Raw genomic sequence first — 17,208 nt, 5'->3', positions numbered from 1 at the left:
AATTCAATAGGAAGATCATTACAAGTAAGACAAAATTACAAATTATAATATATAAAAATATATACAGATTTATGGGGTGGCAGGTAGCCTAGTGGTTAGAGCGTTGGACTAGTAACTGAAAGGTTGCAAGATCAAATCCCTGAGCTGACAAGGCAAAAATCTGTCATTCTGCCCCTGAACTGTTCCTTGGCCATTGAAAATAAGAATTTGTTCCTAACTGACTTGCCTAGTTAAATGAAGGTAAAAAAAAAGTGTATTTATCCTTAGGCCCTCTCTGATGGTGTAGAGGGCCCAGATGGTTCTCCACCTGATGTGAATTTTTTATTTTTAATCCCTGCCCCTTTGCGAATTAGTAGGTAGAATTGCAGAAATCTTGCTTTAAACCGCAACATTTTCTTTTTGCCCCATGGCAAAATGTGTTGAATTGCAGGAAATGAAATGGTCCCAACCTTGAAAATGTTTTGCAGCGAGGTGGAGGGCACCCCAACCAAATACCGTTTACAGCCGCCAAAACGGCTAGAGCAAGCCCTGGAACGAAGCAAAGCTGCATTTTATAAATATTACAACAGGGAACAGGGCCCAGGTAATACAAAGGGAAGCCTCTCTCTCTTTCTCCCCAGACTGTATTGTCGAAACTTGCCACTACGCAGCGCACTGCCTTCTCTGAAATCCCCCACGACTCAGCCTCCCGCCTGTTTTAACAACGAGGTAAAGCATTATCCATCGCTGAATTAGATTTCATCCTTTAGCCTACTCATTTTGTTAACCTCTTTTTATGATTGAAATAGCTGTCTCTCTTCAATGACATGTGGATACCATCATCATCATTTGAACACCACACCTGTCTCTCTCCACTGATATTGGCAAAGACATCCTGTGAATGATACATACATGCATACATACATTGTAGACAGCTATTACATTTGATATTATCCTGAGATTGTCATTAGCGTTGCTCATTCCATGATATAGGATGGCTAAATTACAATGCATAGTAGGCTATTGCATAAGGTTTTCTGTTTCTTGCAGCTCGATTTAACACACAAAGGACCTATTTCGTTCTCAGCATGTGCACGCACGCAGGTTACAAAAGCATGTCAGAAAAGCTACATGACCTAAAATGTGATCATCATGAATGATAGTAGGCTATCGCTTATCATCATCATCATCATCATCATCATCATCATCATCATTTGTTGGGGGGGGGGGGGGGGGGGGGGGCTAAAATCATTGATTTATTCCACAGTTTCAGTTCAGCCAGACAAGCTTAGCCTAGGCTACTTTGTTGTGTTCATTTACACCACAGGACAAGACATGTCCATTCTAACAGGTCGGTGAAGAACAAGGTAGATTACTAGAAATGGGGTCTTGGATGGAACTTTGATTAATAAAGTTGTGGCGGCCATATAGATCATATTAAATGAATCATTTTAATGATCCTATTAGTATTATATGTAGGTGGCAAGAACCCTTGTGGGCGTAGAAAATGATTGAGAAAAAAAGGAGGAGGGACAGAAACTCCGCGAAGAGGATGACTCCAGACAAGGTGATGCAACACTGAACATTTCGAATTGACACAACCTGCCACCAGATCTATACGACACCACGCTATGGTAAGCAATCAATGACACATAACGTTGCAATAAATGATCATACATTATTATAGCTATCTTTCTTGTTTCAGAAGTTTGAATAGGAGCATCAATCAACTTTAATGTTAACCCACAGTAAAGACAAGGGCACGGAACTTAGGCTAGCCATGTGTGGATGCTGAAATATATGCTTTTTGCCTTGACTTTACTAAAGTTAATTAAAATTAGCTTGCTAGTTAGCTAGTTGTTTACTCCGAGAATGATACACATTTGGTAAGGACGAGATAAATAGCAATTTCAACGCTAGCCCATACAGTGTTAGCTTATTGACTCCAGTTATAACAGGTTATCTGCAACTGTCTGTACTTGCTATTTGTAATATCACCGTTACTTCTTGTTAAATAAACTCATGCTACAGTTGTGCCTTGGTTACAGATATTTAAAGCCAATTTCAACATTGCTGCTCAACACGTGGCAGTGTCGGATAACGTTAACCGTAGGCTACTTCCCTAGTTGTTTTTATGACATCACGGAATGGATATGTTGACGATTCTCACAGCGCATTTTAACAGACATTAGATGGTGTTGAGAATCATCAGCATATCCATTCAATGATGATGTCAGGGCTTCGTCAATATAGAAGACGTCTCTGTGGTTTCATAAAGCAACGTTGGACATTTCTCAACAAGTTAACTTAGTTTAAGAAGTCAACAAATATTAAAGGCACATTCTGCCGTTTCAACATCCTGCCACTGTTTGGTAAACTGAGGGATTGGGTTTGGTCAGCCTGGGGAAATAGCGTAGCTCATCATCCTATAATTCATAGATCAAGTTGGTGTTATTAGACATATTTCGGGCCTGTTTGTTTACACTCAAATTATAGGAAAACATAAACAATGGACTAATAGAGCCTGAGATCTTCCATTATGATAATATGATACAGTTATACTAAGCATGAGACATTTGTAAGTTATATTTAACTAATTTCACCCATTATAATCAATCCATATCATTACATGCGACTGCTGTAAATATTGGACTGTAGCTTTAACTTAACACCTGTAATCCCCATGAACATTTGTGGATTTCCCCTATTTAATGTGTTTGTTAGTAACAGTAACCTTTGGTTATTGTCAGTTGTTGTCTATAACCATACTCACTCTGATGCTTGTGTAAAAGCTGGGAAATAGGCTATGTCTTTAAAAGTCTTGTGAGAATTTTAAAATGGCTAAACAATTATTTGGTTTATTAGTTCCTGAGTGACTGTTAGTGTGATTTTTTTCAAAAGGCCTATTGCTTCCGTGCTGCTGCTGTGAAGTGGTGCTACCCACAGAGGTCAATGTTGCCATTGCGAATGTGATGGTTGTAATGGTGTAATGTTACTTGTCTCAGTATTTCAACAGGTTGGACCGAAACCAGTTTAAAATAATATTATGCATTCATGTCAGTTTTATGTATAGTATGAGTTTTTTCTTTTTTCATATTCTAAAAATAGGGTACTTTGTCAGGTACAGGTACGTAAACTACCACTATGGCTTTTGAAGTCATCTAGGTTTCTTTCATTTAAATATCCACCATAAACGTCACCTTGTTTACGAGGATTCTTTTCCAAACGTCAAAAATACTCTACATAAAACATTTGTAGTAGCCTAGTATAACTGCTACTATGGTTTGGGGATTTTTTTACATTAATCATTTACACTGAGTGTACAATACATTAGGAACACCTTCCTAATATTGAGTTGCACCCCCTTTTGCCCTCAGAACAGCCTCCATTCGCTGGGGTATGGAAAGAGTTCCACAGGGATGCTGGCACATGTTGACTCCAATGCTTCACACAGTTGTGTTAAGTTGGCTCAATGTCCTTTGGGTGGTGGACCATTCTTGATACACACTGTTGAGTGTGAAAACCCCAGCAGTGTTACAGTTCTTGACTCACTCAAACCAGTACGCATGGAACCTACTAGCATACCCCGCTCAAAGGCACTTCAATATTTTGTCTTGCCCATTCACCCTCTGAATGGCACACATACACAATCCAAGTCTCAATTGTCAGGTGTTCCTCATGTTTTGGTCCAATCGACATTTTTGTTTTAACTGTTTGGACTAATGATTTGCCTTCACCCCTGGGGTGTATTCATTACGGAAACCGTTCAAGAACCAAACTGATGCAAATGGAACGAAACGGGACCTACCTGACTTTGTCTAATAGAAACTCTTGCTTGCGTTTTCCGTTTGGAGTAAACAGTTTGTAACAAAATGTTTTGCAACAGACTAAACGTTTTGCCACAGAATCGGCATGAAGAAGGATTTTTCAGCCTTGAGACATGGATGTGACATGGATGACAATTGAGACATGAATGTGTGCCATTGAGGGTTAATGGGCAAGACAATAGATTTAAGAGCCTTTGAAAGGGTTATGGTAGTAGGTGCCAGGCGCACTGGTTTGTGTCAAGAACTACAGCACTGCTGGGTTTTTCACACTCAACAGTTTCCCATGTGTATCAAGAATGGTCCACCACCCAAAGGACATCCAGCCAACTTGACAACTGTGGGAAGCATTGGAGTCAACATGGGCCAGCTTTCGAAACCTTGTAGAGTCCATGCCCCAACAAATTGAGGATATTCTGAGGGCAAAAGGGGGTGCAACTCAATATTAGGGAAGTGTTCTTAATGTTTTTTACACTGTGTATAGGCCTAAATCAAAGGCATGTGTGGTAGGGCTAGTAAGCTTGTAATACATACAGTTGAAGTCAGAAGTTTACATACACTTAGGTTTGAGTGATTAAAACTCGTTTTTCAACCACTCCACAAATTTCTTGTTAACAAACTATAGTTTTGGCAAGTCGGTTAGGACATCTACTTTGTGCATGACACAAGTAATTTTTCCAACAATTGTTTACAGACAGATCATTCACTGTATCACAATTCCAGTGGGTCAGATGTTTACATACACTAAGTTGACTGTGCCTTTAAACAGCTTGGAAAATTCATGGCTTTAGAAGCTTCTGATAGGCTACATTACCTAATTTGAGTCAATTGGAGGTGTACCTGTGAATGTATTTCAAGGCCTACCTTCAAACTCAGTGCCTCTTTGCTTGACATCATGGGAAACTCAAAAGAAATCAGCCAAGACCTCAGAAAAAAAATTGTACACCTCCACAAGTCTGGTTCATCCTTGGGAGCAATTTCCAAACGCCTATAGGTACCACGTTCATCTACACAAACAATAGTACGCAAGTATAAACACCATGGGACCACGCAGCCGTCATACCGCTCAGGAAGGAGACGCGTTCTGTCTCCTAGAGATGAATGTACTTTGGTGAGAAAAGTGCAAATAAATCCCAGAACAACAGCAAAGGACCTTGTGAAGATGCTGGAGGAAACAGGTACAAAAGCCTCTATATCCACAGTAAAACGAGTCATATATCAACATAACCTGAAAGGCCGCTCAGCAAGGAAGAAGCCACTGCTCCAAAACCACCATAAAAAAGCCAGACTACGTTTTGCAACTGCACATGGGGACAAAGATCGTACTTTTTGGAGAAATGTCCTCTGGTCTGATGAAACAAAAATAGAACTGTTTGGCCATAATAACCATCGTTATGTTTGGAGGAAAAGGGGGAGGCTTGCAAGCCGAAGAACACCATCCCAACCGTGAAGCACGGGGGTGGCAGCATCATGTTGTGGGGATGCTTTGCTGCAGGAGGGACTGGTGCACTTCACAAAATAGATGGCCTCATGAGGATGGATATTTATGTGGATATATTGAAGCAACATCTCAAGACATCAGTCAGGAAGTTAAATCTTGGTCGCAAATGGTCTTCCAAATGGACATTGACCCCAAGCATACTTCCAAAGTTGTGACAAAATAGCTTAAGGACAACAAAGTCAAGGTATTGGAGTGGCCATCACAAAGCCCTGACCTCAATCCTATGGAAAGTTTGTGGGCAGAACTGAAAAAGCATGTGCAAGCAAGGAGGCCTACAAACCTGACTCAGTTACACCAGCTTTGTCAGGAGGAATGGACCAAAATTCAGCCAATTTTTTGTGAGAAGGTTGTGGAAGGTTATGCGAAACGTTTGACCCAAGTTAAACAATTTAAAGGCAATGCTACCAAATACTAATTGAGTGTATGTAAACTTCTGACCCACTGGGAATGTGATGAAAGAAATAAAATCTGAAATAAATCATTCTCTCTACTATTATTCTGACATGTGACATTCTTAAAATAAAGTGGTGATCCTAACTGACCTAAGACAGGGAATTCTTACGAGGATTAAATGTCAGGAATTGTGAAAAACTGAGTTTAAATGTATTTGGCTAAGGTGTATGTAAACTTCTGACTTCAACTGTATATATATATCATTTATTTGTAATAATGACAATTACAACAATACTGAATGAACAATGAACCCTTTTATTTTAACTTCATATAATATATAAATAAAATCTATTTAGTCTCAAATATATATTGAAACATGCTCAATTTGGTTTAAATAATGCAAAAACACAGTTCTGGAGAAGAAAGTAAAAGTGTAATATGTGCCATGTAAAAAGCTAACGTTTAAGTTCCATGCTCAGAACATATGAAAACGGGTGGTTCAATATTCCCAGTTCTTCAATATTCCCAGTTAAGAAGTTTTAGGTTGTAGTTGTTGGAGGAATTATGACGCGTCGACTATTTGTCTCTATACCATTTGTATTTCATTTACCTTTGACCGTTGGATATTCTAATAGGCGCTTTAGTATGGCCAGCCGAATCTCAGGAGTTGATAGGCTTGAAGTCATAAACAGCATTGCTAAGAGCTGCTGGCAAACGCAGTAAAATTTGAATGAATGCTTACGAGCCTGCTGCTGCCTACCACCGCTCAATCAAATATCAAATCATAGACTTAATTATAATTTAATAAACACAGAAGTACGAGCCTTTGGTCATTAATATGGTCAAATCCGGAAACTATCATTTCGAAAACAAAACGTTTATTCTTTCAGTGAACGGGTGGCAACCCTAAGTCTATATATTGTTGTTACATTGCACAACCTTCAATGTTATGTCATAATTATGTACAATTCTGGCAAATTAGTTCGCAACGAGCCAGGCGGCCCAAACTGTTGCATATACTCTGACTCTGCGTGCAATGAACGCAAGAGAAGTGACACAAATTCCCTAGTTAATATTGCCTGCTTACATGAATTTCTTTTAACTAAATATGCAGGTTTAAAAAAATATATACTTCTGTATTGATTTTAAGAAAGGCATTGATGTTTATGTTTAGGTACATTCGTGCAACGATTGTGCTTTTTTCGTGAATGCGCTTTTGTTAAAACATCACACGTTTGGCGAAGTAGGCTGTGATTCGATGATAAATTAACAGGCACCGCATTGATTATATGCAACGCAGGACAAGCTAGTTAACCTAGTAATATCATCAACCATGTGATTATGTGACATAGTGATTATGTTAAGATTGATTTTTTTTATAAGATAAGTTTAATGCTAGCTAGCAACTTACCTTGGCTCCTTGCTGCACTCGTGTAACAGGTGGTCAGCCTGCCACGCAGTTTCCTCGTGGAATGCAATGTAATCGGTCATAATCGGCTTCCAAATATGCCGATTATCGATTGTTATGAAACGTGAAATCGGCCCCAATTAATCGGCAGGTTAATCGGTCGACCGGTAGTATAAATGTGAGTTTCTGTGCCTCTGCCTCCCCACACATGGTTTTCACCATATCAATTGTGGCTGTAATGTAAAAGTAGGAATGATTCAAGTGGGAATGATTTTCCCATGATCTAAGGGCACTCTCTGGTTTATATTTATCTTTTAGATTAGAATAATTTTCATTTAGATTTTTAAGGTTAACCACTTTACAATGATTTTGGAAATTCTCCCGTGATCCCATTTTCATATCAGGTGAGTCATGACCCCTAGTTTGGGAACTGCTGACATACAGTAGGGTCTCATGGTCCCCTTCTGTGTCTTCATCTGTTTCTTTCTTGTTAACCATTTTCCCATCCTGGAGTCTGAGACCTTATGGGAATCTGTGGGAGAGAAGAGGCATAGCATAGACACTACACATAACTCGACTATCATCATTATCATGATTTATACCATGTTATCCACTCCGCACACTCTTAGAAAAAAAGGTGCTTTCTAGAACCTAAAAGGGTTCCTCGGCTGTCCCCTTTGAAGAACCCTTTTTGGTTCCAGGTAGAAACCTTTTGAGCAACCGTTAATAATGTAATTACAAATCCTTTATAAACTCTATACAAATAGAACCTTATTGAAAAGTGTTACCCGATTTTCTTGTCATTTGCTACTGATACATTTAACTATCACTTAATAAAACCGCTCAAAACTGATAACTATTGAACCAAAATTGTGTAGTGCCTAGTTTACGTATACATTTCGAGAACTGCTGAACACTACAAAAAAGCATGTCAATTACTCATTCGAGCATGTCAATTACTCATTCAGTTGTAATGGTGTGCATGCAAATTTGATACATTCTCCTCTATGCCAATCTACACCTATGATTTTAAAATCCTGTCCTGCAATGGATAAGAGCATCTGCAACTAACGGGTAAATGTAATGTATATGTAAAATTATAAATGTATCAATTGACATCAATTTAGGTTGGTATAGGGTTAGTTTAGATTTAAGCAATAAGGCCCAAGGGGGTGTGGTATAAGGCTAATATACCGCAGCTAAGTGCTGTTTTATATGGCCAATATGCCCTTAGCCGTGTGTCACGTTTGTCGTATGAAAGACACCAAGGCGCAGTGTGCGTATCGTTCCACATCTTTATTTCTATGTGAAACTATGCAAGACAGACAATAAACTATAAACAAAAACAACAAACCGTGACAAAGAGGTGCTACATGCATAAACTCAAAATAATCTCCCACAAACACTAGTGGGAAAAATAACAACTTAAATATGATCCCCAATTAGAGACAACAATGACCAGATGCCTCTAATTGGGAATCATACGAAAACCCCAACCTAGAAAAAAGAACCTAGAACACAACATAGAAAATGTAAACTAGACAAAAACCCCAACATAGAAAAAATAACCTAGAACACAACATAGAAAATTTAAACTAGACAAAAATCCCAACATAGAAATAAATAAACTAGACAAAACCCCCCAGTCACGCCCTGACCTACTCCACTATTGAAAAATATGAGCTCTCTATGGTCAGGACGTGACACCGTGGTATATTGGCCATGTACCACAAAACCCAGAGGTGCCTTATTGCTATTATAAACTGGTTACCAACATAATTAGAGCATTAAAAATAAATGTCTTGTCATACGGGTGGTATATGGTCTGATATACCGCGGCTGTCAGCCAATCAGCATTCAGGGCTCGAACCACCCAGGTTATAATACAACTACTAAGCTGTTTCAGTAACCGCATCAACTACGTTTTCTATCAATCAACTTCTGGAAACATCTGTCTGGAAACACTTCTGGAAACATTTTGTCCACTTTCCAAACAACTTTGACAAAAAAGAGCGTATTAAATCTTAGTCTATAAATAGCTTAAACCAATCAAGAGAGACAGCTGCTTTAGTAACCACATCAACTACTTAAATTAAGCTAACTTTCCGCTGTTGAATTTACTGCCTTGGAACTTTCAGAATTGTCAGAGGTGGAGCACAAGGAGGAGCACATTCTAAGACTGATTATGCCACACAGCTCACTCCAACCCACTAAAATAGCCCACTATAACAAACCTACACTCACTAAACATTCTACAATAGCTATCCCACATAGTATAGCTAACCCTACCTATCTACAGCAATCACTATTACTACTGCTATTAGGCATACTTCTACCACAGTCACTGCTACTACTACTGCTGGGCTACAGTCACTATTTCCACTACTACGGCAGTCATTACGTCTATTGTTACTATCCCATTAAAGTCTACTATCCCACTGCTTATTATACAGTCAGTACTACACTAGCCTACATTTTTCAACACTAGCCTCTAAAAACGAACATAAGTACTTTGACAGCTAAAGCTAGTCACACAATTTTACTTCATGTAAAATGACCTTTTATAGTTTGTATCAGATCATTTGCATAATGCGGTTAGTTAGGCTATGACCACGACACAAGTAGTCTGCTCTTACATAAGGCCAGGCCAATGTTCACGGTTACCGACAACCGTTGTAGGGGGGCCTTTCCCTGTGGCTTTTCTCCACAACTTCACTATTACTATTACACTTCGTTATTATCAGTAGCATTTCATTATTATTCCAGTTATTACTTCTAAATATGAGTCTAGTATACAAATGAAGAAATGTCTGATTGGAGAGGAATTCCCCAAAAATACAGATTTCGATTTTGACCCACGAAACCATTCACACCAAGTCCGATAAGTCTCCACTTTTCCGAAGAATTCGCATAACGGCACCAACGCTGCACCAACGTTGTGGTCATTCTCTGTAAAAATATTAGGTTAGAGGCTATGCATCCTATAGGATGAATCATGAAAGGAGCTTGGCTACGTTTAATTCACTTGCACCTCATTGAATAAGAAGAAATGTAAAACTGGCATTTTAGGAAACTTTTTGAATGGACATAGAGAATTAGTGAACTCATACACACCCACCTAAAAAACCATCAAAGCCACATGCAGCGCTTGTCACTCAGAAACATAAGCAAATCACATCTGTCCTTTCCCAAAAATTTATTCAAAACCTTGCCTTAGCATCAAGTCCTTTCTGTCGGATATTTAAAAAAAATGTCTAAATAATAGGATGATGCAAAATGTATGTAGCCGATCATATGAATTGAACGTTTTAAGGGAGATATATAGAGACAGCTGTGATAGGCATGAAGATGAAATTGACAACCATTAGAAAATTGAAACACATGCACGACAACCTGTCCATAGCCTAATGACCAACCTGTCCATAGCCTATTGATCAACCTGTCCATAGCCTAATGATCAACCTGTCCATAGCCTATTGATCAACCTGTCCATAGCCTATTGATCAACTTGTCCATAGCCTAATGATCAACCTGTCCATAGCCTAATGATCAACCTGTCCATAGCCTATTGATCAACCTGTCCATAGCCTAATGATCAACCTGTCCATAGCCTAATGATCAACCTGTCCATTGCCTAATGATCAACCTGTCCATAGCCTAATGATCAACCTGTCCATAGCCTAATGATCAACCTGTCCATAGCCTAATGATCAACCTGTCCATAGCCTAATGATCAACCTGTTCATAGCCTAATGATCAACCTGTCCATAGCCTAATGATCAACCTGTCCATAGCCTAATGATCAACCTGTCCATAGCCTAATGATCAACCTGTCCATAGCCTATTGATCAACCTGTCCATAGCCTAATGATCAACCTGTCCATAGCCTAATGATCAACCTGTCCATAGCCTAATGATCAACCTGTCCATAGCCTAATGATCAACCTGTCCATAGCCTATTGATCAACCTGTCCATAGCCTAATGATCAACCTGTCCATAGCCTAATGATCAACCTGTCCATAGCCTAATGATCAACCTGTCCATAGCCTATTGATCAACCTGTCCATAGCCTAATGATCAACCTGTCCATAGCCTAATGATCAACCTGTCCATAGCCTAATGATCAACCTGTCCATAGCCTAATGATCAACCTGTCCATAGCCTATTGATCAACCTGTCCATAGCCTAATGATCAACCTGTCCATAGCCTAATGATCAACCTGTCCATAGCCTAATGATCAACCTGTCCATAGCCTATTGATCAACCTGTCCATAGCCTATTGACCAACCTGTCCATAGCCTATTGATCAACCTGTCCATAGCCTAATGATCAACCTGTCCATAGCCTAATGATCAACCTGTCCATAGACAATGCACAGCAATATACACTGCTCAAAAAAATAAAGGGAACACTTAAACAACACAATGTAACTCCAAGTCAATCACACTTCTGTGAAATCAAACTGTCCACTTAGGAAGCAACACTGATTGACCATAAATGTCACATGCTGTTGTGCAAATGGAATAGACACAGGTGGAAATTATAGGCAATTAGCAAGACACCCCCAATTAAGGAGTGGTTCTGCAGGTGGTGACCACAGAACACTTCTCAGTTCCTATGCTTCCTGGCTGATGTTTTGGTCACTTTTGAATGCTGGCGGTGCTTTCACTCTAGTGGTAGCATGAGAAGGAGTCTACAACCCACACAAGTGGCTCAGGTAGTGCAGCTCATCCAGGATGGCACATCAATGCGAGCTGTGGCAAGAAGGTTTGCTGTGTCTGTCAGCGTAGTGTCCAGAGCATGGAGGCGCTACCAGGAGACAGGCCAGTACATCAGGAGACGTGGAGGAGGCCGTAGGAGGGCAACAACCCAGCAGCAGGACCGCTACCTCCGCCTTAGTGCAAGGAGGAGCACTGCCAGAGCCCTGCAAAATGACCTCCAGCAGGCCACAAATGTGCATGTGTCTGCTCAAATGGTCAGAAACAGAGTCCATGAGGGTGGTATGAGGGCCCGACGCTTACAGCCCAACACCGTGCAGGACGTTTGGCATTTGACATAGAACACCAAGATTGGCAAATTCGCCACTGGCGCCCTGTGCTCTTCACAGATGAAAGCAGGTTCACACTGAGCACATGTGACAGACGTGACAGAGTCTGGAGACGCTGTGGAGAACGTTCTGCTGCCTGCAACATCCTCCAGCATGACCGGTTTGGCGGTGGGTCAGTCATGGTGTGGGGTGGCATTTCTTTGGGGGGCCGCACAGCCCTCCATGTGCTCGCCAGAGGTAGCCTGACTGCCATTAGGTACCGAGATGAGATCCTCAGACCCCTTGTGAGACCATATGCTGGTGCGGTTGGCCCTGGGTTCCTCCTAATGCAAGACAATGCTAGACCTCATGTGGCTGGAGTGTGTCAGCAGTTCCTGCAAGAGGAAGGCATTGATGCTATGGACTGGCCCACCCGTTCCCCAGACCTGAATCCGATTGAGCACATCTGGGACATCATGTCTCGCTCCATCCACCAACGCCACGTTGCATCACAGACTGTCCATGCTCCTGATGAGGTGGCGGATGGTCTCCTGAGGGATCTCCTCCCAGGCCTGGACTAAAGCATCCGCCAACTCATCAGGAGCATGCCCAGGCGTTGTAGGGAGGTCATACAGGCACATGGAGGCCACACACATTACTGAGCCTCATTTTGACTTGTTTTAAGGACATTACATCAAAGTTGGATCAGCCTGTAGTGTGGTTTTCCACTTTAATTTTGAGTGTGACTCCAAATCCAGACCTCCATGGGTTGATAAATTGGATTTCCATTGATTATTTTTGTGTGATTTTGTTGTCAGCACATTCAACTATGTAAAGAAAAAAGTATTTAATAAGATTATTTCATTCATTCAGATCTAGGATGTGTCATTTTAGTGTTCCCTTTATTTTTTTGAGCAGTGTAGTTTGAAACATATTTCGAGCTATTTTTAAAAACAAATATAGGCCTATTTTAGGAGAGAAGCATCGATCGATCCTCTTGCTTGCTGAAAGGCTATAAAATAGGCTACAGCATTGGCAATGCACTGGCAGGGAAGTTTGAATGGCGAGGGCGACGTGTAGCCTAGCTCTGGTGTGACGTGATAACATTGGCTAAATTGATACCTTGCTGCACTGATGCATTGCAAATGTAAAAAACAGGCAGAGAGAAATGAATTTATTGATTCACATCACGAATCCACAAACCTGTCAGTAGCAGTGCATGGCCTGTTAGTGGCGGTGTCCCAAATAACAATTTCTATTGGTCAATATCTTATTTTCGCATGCGAAGACGCAAAAATCTAACCTGTTACGAATAAATAATTGATTGATTGTTGGAGGACGATATTCATTTATCGTATTTATTTTTTTCTTCCAAATGTGTCAGATGAAAATAACGGACTTGGTGAGAAAGGGCCTTTCCTGAAAATAGGCCTTTTACAAGATTAAATCATGACAGGAGCGTTTGATTCTTATTAAAGAGAGAGTCCAGACAGGCTACTTTAGAAAACTTTCTGAATGGACATATAGGCCTATAGAGATAATCAGCGAACTGACACACGCACTCCCCAGTAAAAGGACCCATCAATCAAAGCCACCAGTATGTCAGACTCAAGCAAATATTTCTCCTTAAAACTTATTAAAAAACCTAGGCCTACCTTAAGCTTTCCGAAAGTAAGGTATAAGATAATGAATTGACAAGGAATGTATGAAGGGGAGAGACAGCTATGCGATAGTATGAAGATGAAATTGACAATCATTAAAACAAACAAATACATTGAACATGTCCATAGCCATTTTATCAGCGTTGATTAGTCTATAAATTAAGAAAAGATTCCGTATCAAATTATATCATGCCAGGTTGGATAGGATTGGTAGCATTGTCCATTTGGCACAACATTAGTGCATTATAGACCTCCGAGCCAGAACAACTTTGTCGGCTGCTGTTTAATAATTAATGAATAGTCAGACACATCCAACCTTTTTAAAGGTGCATCTTTTTGAAATTGCTCCACCATTTCCTGGTTGCAAAAATTATAATAGTTCGCCTAATTTCAGTGTCTGACAAAACAAGCATGTATAGTGTAAAGAATCATTGTACCATCTTAACCACTGTGAAATATATTTTCCATAACCAAAAATATTGTATTTTCAGCAGTTTGAAGCTGGTGTACAAAACCGAAAGTAAACCATGCAAAAACAAAACTTAAGAACGGGAAACATAGAAATAGTTCACATAGAACAGATCTACCGCTTTATAGACTTGCTTTCAATGAGAATGACAGATCTATAACTCACATTTTATATGTGGATTTTGTGGGGTCACCCTCAAAAGTTACGTATTACAGCTTTAAAAGAGACAAGCAAGCAATGAAAACATGCATTGTATAAAAGAAAGTCCACACATCAACATTTATTTTACTGAAGTGCCATAGCATATAGTCTAGCGCTTCTACATCCCCACACATCTAGCAGATTAGCTGCTTGAGCATCAAACGACAGTTGGAATGAGGAGGAGATGTAGACAGACTAAGTTAGCAAAACAATTGCTTATAATCACTAGTAAACAGTACCGCTATTAGGTCAAGTTTATCTACATGAAAATAAAGTTAATAAAAATTAATACAAAATTAATGTAGGCCTATTTACAAGCATTTCGCTACACTCGTAATAACATCTGCTAACCATGTGTATGTGACCAATACAATTTGATTTGATTTAAACAAGTTTTGAGTGTTTTTTTTTTCATAGTGGTCTTCATCCAAAACCATCAGTTACGAGGTTATTCAATTACCGTCACAGTCATAGCTGCACTGAAATTCAACAATGCACTAAATCAAAGCAGTGTGTAGCCTAGACCTACTGAGTAGACTTCATTCCAGTTATGAATCAGTGTGTGAATGAGGAAAGCGTCTCTGTGACACTCACTTGTGCATTGTGGTAAGACGCTCAAGAGGAGGTATGGGTGAAAGACAGACAAACAGAAACAGCATTGTAGGCCCCAATGGAAATTTCCCAAAGCTCTAAAAAGAATCTGAAAGTAGATTGCCGTGTCCACTGTGTACTTTTGCTTTCATTGTTGTTTTCGGGAGGGTGTTAGCAGTGCATATCTCACAACTAACCAGGCATATACAAGAGGACATTTCAGAATGCCAGCCATGCAGTATTTTGAGTAGCAGGGATTAGTGTTGCCACGTAGGGCTGTGGCGGTCACGAAAATTCGTCAGCCCGGTGATTGTCAAAGAAATAACTGTGGGTCTTATGGTAATTAGGGTTAATTAACATAAACACATTTAGCATTTCCTGGCTTCCACACATAGCCTACAAGCCACTGATGCAGACCTTTGTAACATCTACATTTAAAAAAGTCTAGTACATCCATGTAATATAGCCTACACCTTCACAATGAATCCATTATTTATTTTAGACAGGTCTAAAGAAGCATGATTTGAAGAAAATGTAGTCTATATCAGAAGAACAGAGTTGCATAGTTTTCCTGATCTGGCTATGCCAAATGGCTGTGGGCTACGCTAGTTCATTTAGCAGACAAGATTTGCTTAGAATTCCGTGGCATTATTTTATATTATTATTATATTATTATAGAAAAATACAATTGAACAAAGCTGAATAAAATGGAAAGGATATGGAAATGATTTGAGGGAGTCTGCACATAAGGCTATTCTGTGTTAACAAAGAAATAGGTACTCCTATATGCTTAATTTTGAGTTATTAATGTAACTTTAGTTGTTCTACAAATGTTGGGCCATATGTTTAGATTTGTAATTTATTGTCAGGCTGCATGATGCAACTCTAATGATGCTGTAAGGCTGTACACACTTTATCAGTCTCTCATTCACAATTTGACAAGCACTTGATATTGCCTCGAATTTCATGGCTGCATCCCCTTTGTGTGGCCGTAAAAAAATCCATGCTTTTTGTGGCCATTGTTCCCTTGGCCCGGTGTGCTGTGTTGTACCCTTCTCCCTGAGTGCTGCGCGCTCCGAAGCAGCTCTCGCATGGGTCTGCATCACGTGATTGGGTCTTTCTCACAGGCTACAAGTGAAGACAGATATGGGACGCAACTGCGTGTGTCCTTATACAATTCCGAGGTGCATATTGAACTGTCCACATTTACTTTTCGTCAGCCAACAAGATGAGTAGGCCTAACGAACAGCAAAATGTGTCAATGTCAATCTACTATCCCCCATAGTACAAAATTTGACCTATTCTGTGCGTGAAATAAATATTCCAAACATAGTCTGGGACTATTGTGGGATGCAAAAATCCCAAATGAATACATCCACTAGCATCAAAAAATAAATAAATTCATTGTGGCTGACGCAACAGATTAGAACGTTTAGCTTAAAATGTTGATAAACTATTAGGCTATTTCTTCACATTATAGGCGCAGCAATGCGCACATGGTAGTAGGCTATAAGCACGAATGTTCCATTAGCGGAAAACACCATTATCAAAAGTGACCGCAAATGCAATTTTGCATGTAATGCTTTTATTATCTCCCCCAAACTTGAAACTCACACACTGTTTGTGTATGACAGTTAGGCTCTACACCCCTTGTAAAGCAGATTAATGTGCTTCATTTTAACAAGTTATTTGGTCACTTTAGTTGTGACACAAACCTTATCAAACATATAGGCCTATGGGATAGGCTACATGAGGTGTGGGACTATGATTTGAAAAAGTCGGCAAAAAAAGTATTTATTTCTTGCCTTATGCTGGGCATCATTCACAAGTGATAGGCTAATATTGTTACCCATCACACTATTCTTGATTTAATCTTGTCTTTACATATATTATTTAGTATATGTGTGTATGTTGGCTACTAATGACTATTTCATATGATACTACAACATTTTTCAGCCATACCGATCTAAAGAACCCACTGGCGGCTGTTATAAAATGTTTATAAAGTTTTGTTCATAAATTCTGTTACGTTTTTTTAAGCAACAGCAACTCTTCTCTTGTATGTGCCTGTTCAATAATGTCCACTTCACTTTCATGCACATATCACGTGTGGCAGCTGTAATCTGCCAGCTACATCCCCTTCCAGCCATCAC

The 17,208-nt window shown here is 39.8% G+C and overlaps 1 protein-coding gene across 1 annotated transcript in view; it reads left to right on the top strand.

The window, feature by feature from the left end:
• The first annotated feature begins 1,465 nt into the window (after positions 1 to 1,465).
• LOC106599379 (sodium- and chloride-dependent glycine transporter 1) overlaps positions 1,466 to 17,208 on the top strand; it is a 95,848-nt gene continuing 80,105 nt past the window's right edge. Inside the window, exon 1 of the mRNA XM_014190585.3 lies at positions 1,466 to 1,613. The gene's annotated coding sequence lies outside the window, so the exon portion shown is untranslated. The remainder of the gene's footprint in view (positions 1,614 to 17,208) is intronic.

This window comes from Salmo salar, chromosome 03 (genome assembly GCF_965601325.2).
Source record: "Salmo salar chromosome 03, fSalSal1, whole genome shotgun sequence".
Classification (NCBI taxonomy): Eukaryota; Metazoa; Chordata; class Actinopteri; order Salmoniformes; family Salmonidae; genus Salmo; species Salmo salar.
This window is presented reverse-complemented; position numbering and strand designations above follow the sequence as displayed.